The following is an 11560-nucleotide window of genomic DNA, read 5'->3' as shown; positions in this document are numbered from 1 at the left end:
AGGAAAACTACCCCATTCACAATAGCCTCAAAAAAAAAAAAAATAAATACTTGGGAATCATTCTCACAAAAGAGGTGAAAGACCTCTACAATGAGAAATACAGTACACTAAAGAAAGAAATTAAAGAAAATGTTAGAAGATGGAAAGATCCCCCATGTTCATGGATAGGAAGAATTAATATTGTCAAAATGGCCATACTACCTAAAGTGCTATACAGATTCAATGCAATTCCAATTAAAATCCCAATGATGTACCTTACAGAAATAGAGGAAGCAATTATGAAATTCATCTGGAAGAATAAGAAACCCAGAATAGCTAAAGCAATACTTAGCAGGAAGAGTGAAACAGGGGATATTGCAATACCAGATCTTCAACTCTACTACAAAGCAATAGTCACAAAAACGGCATGGTATTGGTACCAAAATAGAAAGGTAGATCAATGGTACAGAATAGAGGACACGGTCACAAACCCAAATAAATACAATTTTCTCATACTAGACAAAGGGGCCAAAAATATGCAATGGAGGAAAGATAGCCTCTTCACAAATGGTGCTGGGAAAATTGGAAATCCATATGCAACAGAATGAAACTAAATCCATATCTCTCACCATGCATGAAACTAAACTCAAAATGGTTAAGGACCTCAGAATCAGACCAGAGACCCTGCAGATTATAGAAGAAAAAGTAGGTCCAGATCGTCAACAGGACTCCCATAGCACAAGAAATAAAAGCAAGAATCAATAACTGGGATAGATTCAAACTAAAAAGCCTTCTCTCAACAAAGGAAACTATCAGCAATACGAAGAAAGAGCCTACAGAGTGGGAGAATATCTTTGCCAATCATACTTCAGATAGAGCACTAATCTCCAGAATCTATAAAGAACTCAAAAAACTCTACACCAAGAATGCATATAATCCAATCAACAAATGGGCTAAGGAAATGAATAGACACTTCACAGAAGAAGATCTACAATCAACAAACATATGGAAAAATGTTCAACATCTCTAGTAATAAGAGAAATGCAAATCAAAACCACCCTAAGATTCCATCTCACCCCAATTAGAATGGCGATTATCAAGAATACAAGCAACAATAGGTGTTGTCGAGGATGTGGGGAAAAAGGTGCACTCATACATTGCTGGTGGGGCTGCAAATTAGTGCAGCCACTCTGGAAAGCAGTGTGGAGTTTCCTTAGAAAACTTGGAATGGAACCACCATTTGACCCATCTATCCCACTCCTTGGCCTATACCCAAATTACTTAAAATCAGCATACTACAGGGATACAGCCACATCAATGTTCATAGCTGCTCAATTCACCATAGCCAGATTGTGGAACCAACGTAGATGTCCTTCAATTGATGAATGGATAAAGAAACTGTGGCATATATATACAATGGAATATTACTACTCCATAAAGAATGATAAAATTATAGCATTTGCAGGCAAATGGATGAAATTGGAGAATATCATGCTAAGTGAGACAAGCCAATCTCAAAAAATCAAAGGTCGAATGATATCGCGAATAAGTGAATGAGGACACATAATGGGGGGAGGGAGGGGTTAGTGTTAGGGTTAGAGTTAGGGTTAGGGAGGGGGGCAAGAATGGAGGAAGGAAGGACTGTATAGAGGGAAAAGAGTGGTGGGAGGGGTGGGGGGAAGGGAAAAAATAACAGAATGAATCAAACAACATTGCTCTATGTAAATTTATGATTACACAAATGGTATGCCTTTACGCCATGTACAAACAGACAAACAACATGTATCCCATTTTTTTACAATAAAAATAAAAGTTATTCATTATCCTGAATCTGGCAGTTGCAAATATACTTTGCAAGGACTTCTGATTAAAAAACTTATCTTCAGAAAAAGAAAAAAGAAAAGAATAATAAGAAACCAAATTCATCTTTTCTTTAGAAAGATCATCCACCTTGATTAAGTGTTTTTCATCCCAAGGATGCACATATTGTTCAATATGTGCAAATCAATAAATGAAATATGCCACATCAATAGAATAAGGAATAAAAGCCACATGATCATCTATGGAAAACACAAATTCTAAGATCTGGACCAGTTGAGCATGCCCATTTTCACTATTTTTACTCATTATAGTTCTGGAAGTTTTAATCAGAACAATCAGGAAATAGAATTAAATGGTATTGAAATTGAAAATGAAGAAGCTAGATGTCTTGCTTAGAGATGACATGATCTTACACAAGGAAAATCCCCAAAACTCCACCAAAATACTATTTATATTAGAATTAGAAATAAATTTTAAAATTCTGCTAAGAATTTAAATTTTATAAAGAAATTTAGCAAAGTTGCAGTATACAAAATAAACTAAAAAACCAATAGTGTTGAACATGTCAATAGTGAATTATCTTAACTACAAGAAAGCAATTCCTTTTACAATAACTATACAACAAAACAAAACCCAAAAGTATAGGAATAAATTTAACCAAAGAGTTGAAAGATCTCTACAATGAAAATTGTAAAATATTGATGGAAACAATTGAAGAAGTAACAAAAAAGTGGAAAGACATCCTGTATTCTTGGATTGGAAGACTCAATATTGTTAAAATGTTCATACTACCCAAAGCAATTTACAGATTAAATGTAATCCTTATCAAAACATCAATGACATTCTTCACATAGTTAAAAAAAATTCAATTCTAAAATATATATGGAGACACAAAAAATTCTGAATAACCAAAACCATCTTGAGAAAAGTAACAAAGCAGGATATATCATATTATCTGCCTTCAATACATACTACAAAGCTGTAGTAATCAAAACAGCATGACAATGGTATAAACACCAATGCATACACCATGAAACAGAATAAGGAGTCTAGAAGTAAACTAAGAGATGAACAGTCAATTAATCTTCAACAAACATACCAAAAGTACACATTGGAAAAAAGACTGTCTTTCCAATAAATGGTGCTGGAAAAGTTAGATTTCCACATGAAGAAAGATAAAAGGAGATCCCTATCTCTCATCAATTACAAAAAAAAATCAACTCTAAATGGATTGAAGATTTACATGTAAGACATGGAACTACTAGAAGAAAACATAAGTGAAGCACTTCAGTACATTATAGTGCATACAGGTTATTTTTTATGGATAAGAAACCCCAAAACACAAGAAACAAAAAGCAAAAGTGGACAAAAGAATTACAAGAAACTGAAAGTTTCTAAACAGCAAAGGAAACAATTATCAGAGTAAAGAGTCAACCTACAGTGTGGGAGAAGATATTCGTAAACTGTACATATGAAAATACATTAATCTCCAGAATATATATGGAACTCAAAAAGAAACTGAAGAACAAAAAAAAAAAAAAATCACTGGTTAGTGTGGTTCTTAGATCGTGGTGATGTTTTTTCTGCATCTGGCTGGGAGCAGGTTATGTGGGTCCATGTTCTTTGAAAATTCAAATTGCTATACATTTATGACTTGTGCATGTTTTGTACATTTCGTTTCAATAAAATTTTATTAGAAAAAATAATGAAAAATTCACTTTAGAAATAGGTGGGCAATAGATCTAAATAAACATTTCTCAAATGTCACTATATAAATGGCCAATAGGCACATGAAAACAATGTTTAACATTGCTAATAATCACGGAAATGAATATCATGATCACAATGGGATATCACCTCACCCCAGTAAGAATGGCCATCGTCAGTAAGACTAAAGATGGCAAATGATGATTCTGATGCGGAGAAAAGGAACTCTTGCATACTATTGGTGGGAATGTAAATCAGTACAACCATTATGGAAAATAGTATGGAGGTTTTTAAAACAAAATTAAAAATATCATATGCTCTAGCTACTCTACTACTGGATATATATCCAAAGAATGAAAGCAGTATGTCAGAGACATCTTCACTCCCTTGTTCTCTGCAGATAGTTCACAATAACCAACAAATGAAAAACTAAATGTCTATCAAATGATAAGTGGTTAAAGAAAATGTGGTACATGCAAACAGTGCAACACTATTCATTCATTAAAAAATAATGAAATCCTGTCATTTAAAACAACATGGAAGGGACTGAAGATCATTACATTAAATGAAATAAGCCAGGTACAGAGAGATAAATACTACATGAACTGACTCATATGTGAAATCTTGAAAAGCTTATTTGATGGTTAAGAATGGGATGGTGGTTATCAGAGGTTGGGAGGAGTATAGGCAGGGGGAGAGAAAAGAAAAGTTTGAACAACAGTTTTTAAGTCACAATAGAAAGGAGCATGTTTTAGATCTCCTGCATGGTAGGGTGACTGTAAATAACAATAATGTACTACACATCTCAAAAAGCTAGAAGAAAGGACCTTGAAAGTTTCCAGCATATGAAAATGTTTGAGATGCTTTTCAACATTATGCAATGTACATGTGTGAAATGTAACATAACACCTCACAAATATGTGTAATTTTTATGCTTTACATATCAGCTAAAAAATAAATTTAAAAAACTAATGAAATATCTCTGTCATGTCAAACTTTTTTTCCCTTTTCTGCATTTCTGCATTTAAATTATATTTTCTGGATTGCTCTTGCTTAGAGTTTTATCTTCTTTAAGGAAAAAAAATATAATAGCAATGATATAGTACTATAAAATAGGAGCAATATTTTTTATAGATTTCTAAAAGGGGAAACTGGAACAGACTCATAGAAAATCTACAAATTGTTGTAAAACAAATCCAACAGGGAAGAATTTAAGAAAATAAACCTAATTCCAGAAAAGAAAAAGAAAAATCAAAATAATCGCTGACCAGCTATTTTATATCCCCTTATGTCTAAATAAAACAGACTAAAACTGTCAAAAATTCAATGTTTTGACATAAGGACTTTCTTCATATGTCTATTCTTATCTACTATAGAGAATTGTTTGCTACTTTAAGCATCCATTTGCTTCTGTTCAAAGAGGTGACTCAGATAAAGATTTAATGTTCTCCATGATTTATGCCTTTTTTAAAGATCTATGCCTTTATGTTTCTTCTTTGTACCATAAGGAAAGAAATTTTTACAAAAAAATACATGTTTGGCTGCTATTTCTAGTTATTTACCCTCTTCACTCCCCCTTCAGGTAATCACCATCATCAATTTTTTTAAATAACTATATTTTCTTAATACAACATCTTTGTTGTGGTAAGATATACTTAACCCAATATTTCCCATGCTAACCACTTAAAGTTTACAGTTCAGTGGTATTAAATGTATTCATGTTGTTGTGCAATGACCACTACCATCCATCCCCAGATTTCTTTTTCATCTTGCAAAACCGAAATCCTAAAAATAAGACTCTGTTTTCCCCTTTCCCTAAACCCTGGATATTAATATTCTATTTCTGTCTCTATGAGCTTGACTACTCATAAAAGTCACACATCTAATCTAAGTGAAATCATACAGTATGTATCATTTTGTGACTGGCTTATTTCAGTGTAATGTCCTCAAGGGGCATCTCAGTTGCATCATATGTCAGAATTCCTTTCCTTTTTAAAAGGAATGATATTCCAGTGTATGTATATACCACATGTGCTTATCCATTCATCTTTCAGGGGACATTTGGGTTGCTTCCACATTGTAACTAATATGAAAATCACTTCTATAAACATGAATTTATGAATAACTCTTCAAGATCTGATTGTAAACTTGAAAATGTTCATATATTTTGACCCAGCAACTCTATTTATAGGAATAATCCTTAATGAAAAACCACACACACACACACACACACACACACACACACACACCCACAAGAAATTATAGATTCAGTACTTTAAATAAAGTAATGTTTTCAACAGGAAAAATAATAAAACTAAATGCCAAAAATGGATGAAAAATTCATGAGGAAATAGTATATATTAATTGTAAGGAAAAATATATCAATGCAGATAGATTACAGAACATAATAAGAAAAAATAAGTAGATTGAAAAAAATTACTATGTATATCTTTATACTAATTTTCAATAGTATATACAAAAGTAACCCTACATATTTTATATGGATATATAGCTACATAAAATATTATTAAATGGCTTGGAAATCTACATAGAAAATTGATGATGTTGTTTGCCTTAGGAAAGACCAGGGATGGTAATATTACTAGGAAAAATAAAGAGAATTGTTTATAATATTTTGTTTCCTATAATCAAAAATAAAATAAATATCTACTAGTATATTTTGGAGAGGAAGGATATTCTTGATGTTATGTTGTTCCCAGTATTTTTTTAGGTCAGGTACCTACATGGGTCTTTGGCGTCCAATACGGGATTGCCTTTGTGGAGGGATGTTGGGCAAAACACAGAACTACCCTTTGAACACTTCTGTGCAGTAAATAGAGATGAGACAATAAAGGAGAAACTATTTTCCAAGAAGAAAAGAGAGGACAGACTCAGCACCAATGAAAAGTGATGGAAAACCCAAACAGCATGGAGAATCAAAGGTGACTCAGAAGAAAGTATAAAGCAATTGGCAACTTCAACCCTGACTGCCTGGCTGGGGATGGAGAATATAGCATTGCATGTACAAGGAAAGCCAGAGAATGCAAAAACCCCAAGAATAATAGGAGACTGACAGTCCTAACTGCAGGAGAAATCCATCACTTTTACAAGATATAAACACAATTTGGAAATTCGGTATGAAAGTAACTCCTCCTACATAAGCTAGCTTTAGAGAACTTATTACATCACCCACCTATAACCAGGAGCCATCTTCAGATGGGTACTCTTGTTAGCGACTAACCTGCTCTAGGGGTCAGAAAAAAAATGGAAAAATAAAAATTAAGTCTGACCTCACTTGTATAGCATATCATAAATACTATAGGAGTACAGTAAGAACAAAAGGTATAATGTGGGCCCCAGAATATTGTTCTGGCATAACTAACATAGAGGTTGGGAAGAGAGGTAGACTCAGTGCTAACAATATCCAAAGAAAAATCCTTTAGCATTGGAATAGTCTTGCTGTCAAAGGTTTACTATAAAGAAATCTATTATCCATGGATGGACAGTTACATCAGGTTTTTATTGGGAGTGGGCAGGATACCAGGGATTGAACCCAACCAGGGCATTCAACCCCTGAGCCACATCCCCAGCCCTATTTTGTGTTATATTTAGAGACAGGGTCTCACTGAGTTGCTTAGCACCTTGCTTTTGCTGAGGTTGACTTTGAAATGGAGATTCTCCTGTCTCAGCCTCCTTAGCTTCTAGAATTACAGGTGTGCGCCACTGTGCCTGGCTAAATTTTAATCCATGTAGGATTAACATACTCCATGAGACCAGGTTGGACCTGTAACCACAGCCACTCAGGAGCCTGAAGCCAGAGGATTGCAAGTTCAAGGCCTGACTTGGCAATTAAGTGAGACTCTGTCTCAAAATAAACATAAAAAGAACTGGGAACATAGCTCAGTGGGAGAATATGTGCCTCAGATATGCAAAACTCTGGGTTCAATCCCCAGTATTAAAAAAAATCTAAAAGAAAAAGAAAAAATATGTAGAACTTTGGGTTACAAAGGGCCATTACTATTTGCTACCTTTATTAATTTTTCTTACATGAAAATAAACCAAATACTATACATGTTAATGCCTGTGTGCATGGAGCTAGCATGGGTTTGTTACACTAATGAGAAGTTTATTTCCTCAGACTAAAATCTGAGTTAAGAGACATATGACAACTGTACAAAAAAAAAAAAAAAAAAAAGAAGCTAGCCATTCAGAATAACATTTCCCACACACAGCTTATATAGCTACTTCTAAGGCAAATTGATTGAAAAGTTGAATTTCAGTTCCCCTATGAACGAGTCCAATTTATAACTAAATTAAGACCTAATATTTCTTTTTAGTAGCAGCTTAACATTGGATGTTCCTCACCTTTATTAAAATGAGGAAGATAATGTATCTTGCCATGCTCACACCTTCAACTCACTGTGAATGTGGAAACTCTTTCTTAGAAAATCTTCCTCATAAAACATTTATACCCCTCTCCCAGTTCAGGTAAAGTACCTCTTCTCTATGTTACTACAATACCTGTACAACCCCAATCATTGCAATTTTAACATCATTTCCTAATTGTTTCCTTATTGCCCTCCTTCGCTAAACCATGAATCTTTTGAAGGGTACTTTTCTGGTTTCTGGCTCTATCCTTTGGACTTAGAATACACCTGGTATAGTGCTTGCTTGTCAGATATTTCTGAACACCAACTAGTAAAAACAATCTGCACATACAGATTTCATGGTCTTGCATGTGATTATCTGTGCCACTTATAGGACAGGGATCATGCTGATGAAGATACATGGCCCAGGGACTATTAAAGAGCCTTGCTCATTTTCTTTGGGTATCTATCTGTATTGTGCCTAATAACAGGGATTGGAAGATAACTTCTGCACTCTTTCTGCCAAATACTGAACTGTCTGCACATATTTGAGGTTCAGGTGGTTGAATATGTGCTAATGACCTCTGCATGAATCCTTCTCTCTTGGGAGGCTATTTGTCTCGCCTAGCAGTGACTGTTTCTCCTAAGTCATTTTTCAATGTCTGCAGTGGTCATAATAGCAATCTGTCAGCCCCCAAAACTTATACCAACCATGCAGAATAAAAGGCTGAGGAAATTCATTTAGCCAACCACAAAAGTCCATCTCATAGCATTTAGAACGCTGTTTGACCCTGCAGTCCTATACCAACTTTCATTTGGTATATTTTCCACCAAGGGTGTTCATCACTGGGCTTTTCTTCCAAAGAACTGCAAATATTTTTAAAGTTGTTTTGATTCTTAATATCTATAGGCTAATAAAGAAAATTATTTCATACATGAAATTGTAAAACATGCAATATATTTTAAACTATGTTTTGATAGTTAGTTGTTAAACCATCCTTACTGCTTACAATGAAATCATTCACTGCTAATTCAGGAACTAAATTATATAGATGACAGTTCCTGTTTCTGCTTCTCTTTTAGCTGTTTCAGAGCTTTCAATCTTCATAGTGACTGAAATAATCTGGGAAAGACAGGACACAAAATAAATGCATTTATGAAAGCTTTAACTGCATATAGTTTGTATAGAACAGTTGCAAATCACTTGTACTTTACATGTCTTCATTTGTTATAATACTTTATACTTTACACACAACTATGAAAGCTGATTCCCACTGTAGACAAGAAAACCAAGACTAAGAGAGTAGAAGGAGTTCCTGGGGTGTTACAGTCAGTAAGAGACAAATTAAGGACTTCAACAAATGCTTCTAATTACTAATCAGTGTTCTTTCACTCTCTGGGGAAATCCGTGGATGTGTTTTCGTCTCTAAATTCTTTTTATCTCTTATTTAAGGATGGATCAATATTATAGATTAATGTTAAAGACCTAGCCCTCAAGGCCTGGGAAAATGACCTTGTTTGGAATAGGGTCTTTGTAACTGAGATGATCAAATTAAATTGAGGTTGTTAGGGTGAGACCTAATCCAGTGCCCTTATCAAACAGAGAAGTTTGGAAAGATGGACATAAGGAAGATGACAAGAAGATGGGATGAATCATCTTTTAGTCAAGGGATACCTGAGGCTACCAAAAGCTAAGCTAGGCAGGGAATAGATTTTCCCCCCACAGACCTCCAGTCGGAAATCAGAGTTCTCTTTTAACAGAAGCCCACATTTCAAGTATGCTGATACCCATCCTAACTTTTGCCAATATCTTGCCCAAAGAGATTAGACATTAACATTGTGTGAAATCCTACTTAAAGATGTGACGTGTACCAAAACTTTTGCTGGTGCTGTTTTCAGTTTGAAAAATCTTCACCCTTAGGTGAGGTTATCTGCCTATATCTGGTCAAAGAGCATCATGCAATGGCTACTCATGAGTAGCTCTTATCCTCACTATAATGGACACATAGCTCATTATACCTCATAAGAGATAAGTACACTCTTATCCCAATTTTACAGAGAAAGAAACTAAGTCTCAAAAGGTTGGAAAGAGGATACAAGACGGTGGACTAGAGGGTGACTGCATCTCCCGTCGATCCAGAACCCAGGATTCAAGAAGGGGAGGCATTGAGAGACTCGGAGTAGCATAGAGCCGCAGGGTGAGTCTCTCCCACCGGGTGAAGCTCGGCCTGGGCAGCAGGCCCGGACAGAGGCATCTTCTCTGAGCGGGGCAGGGCAGCCAGAGACTTCCCCAGGCATCCTTGCTCCCTCCGGCAGCAGGCTCGTTCCACAGCCAGCTTCTCGGAGCAGGCTGCCCAGTGAGAGGCTTTCCGCACAGAGCCAGCTCCAAGCCCCAAACCCAGCAGTGGGCCCTGGCCCACAGGCGGCTTCTGGGACCGGGGCATGGCAGCCAAGCAGCCCTGATCCCTCCAGAGCAGGCGTGATCTACAGCCAACGCCTCGGAGCAGACCTGCCAAGTAAGAGCTTTTCTGCACAGAGACAGCCCCCAGCCCTGGAACCAGTAGCGGGCTAGGGGCAGCTTTCTTTGGAAGCACTGCATTATCAAGTTCCTCCAAGACTTCAGGCTACTGAAGGCTGGGTGTTGATATACTGGAAATCTACAGGGACACTATAAGCCAAAGAGGAAATGTGCAATATCTCAGAGTCCCACTGATACCTGAACAATATGAGAAAACAAGGGAAGAAAATGTCCCAAACAAACCTAGATACTATATCAATAAAAACCAATGACAGCACAGCAGAAGAAATGTCAGAAAGGGAGTTCAGAATGTACATAATTAAAACAATTGGGGGAGCAAACGAGGAGATGAAAGAGCAAATGCAGGCATTGAAGGAAGAGATGAAAGAGCAAATGCAGACATTAAATGATTGCACCAATCAACAGTTAAAAGAGCAAATACAGGAACCAAGAGATCATTTCAATAAAGACTTAGAGATACTGAAAAAAAGCAAACAGAAATCCTTGAAATGAAGGAAATAATAAACCAAGTTAAAAACTCCATAGAAAGCACAACCAATAGGATAGAACACCTGGAAGACAGAACCTCAGACATTGAAGACAAAATATTTAACCTTGAAAACAAAGTTGAACAAACAGAGAAGATGGTAAGAAATCATGAACAGAATCTACAAGAATTATGGGATATCATGAAAAGGCCAAATTTAAGAATTATTGGGATTGAGGAAGGCTTAGAGAAAGAAACCAAAAGAATGAACAATCTGTTCAATGAAATAATATCAGAAAATTTCCCAAATCTGAAGAATGAAAAGGAAAACCAAGTACAAGAGGCTTATAGGACTCCAAATATACAAAATTACAACAGACCCACACCAAGGCACATTATAATGAAAATACCTAACATACAAAATAAAGACAGAATTTTAAAGGCCGCGAAGGAAAAGAATCAAATTACTTTCAGGGGGAAACCAATAAGAATATCAGCAGATTTTTCAATCCAGACCCTAAAAGCTAGAAGGGCCTGGAACAACATTTACCAAGCCCTAAAAGAAAACGGATGCCAACCAAGAATCTTATACTCAGCAAAACTCACTTTCAGATTTGATGATGAAATAAGATCCTTCCATGATAAACAAAAGCTAAAGGAATTTACAAAAAGAAAGCCGGC

The sequence above is a fragment of the Sciurus vulgaris genome (assembly GCF_902686455.1).
Source record: "Sciurus vulgaris genome assembly, chromosome: 15".
Taxonomy (NCBI): Eukaryota; Metazoa; Chordata; class Mammalia; order Rodentia; family Sciuridae; genus Sciurus; species Sciurus vulgaris.
Note: the sequence above shows the minus strand (reverse complement) of the source record.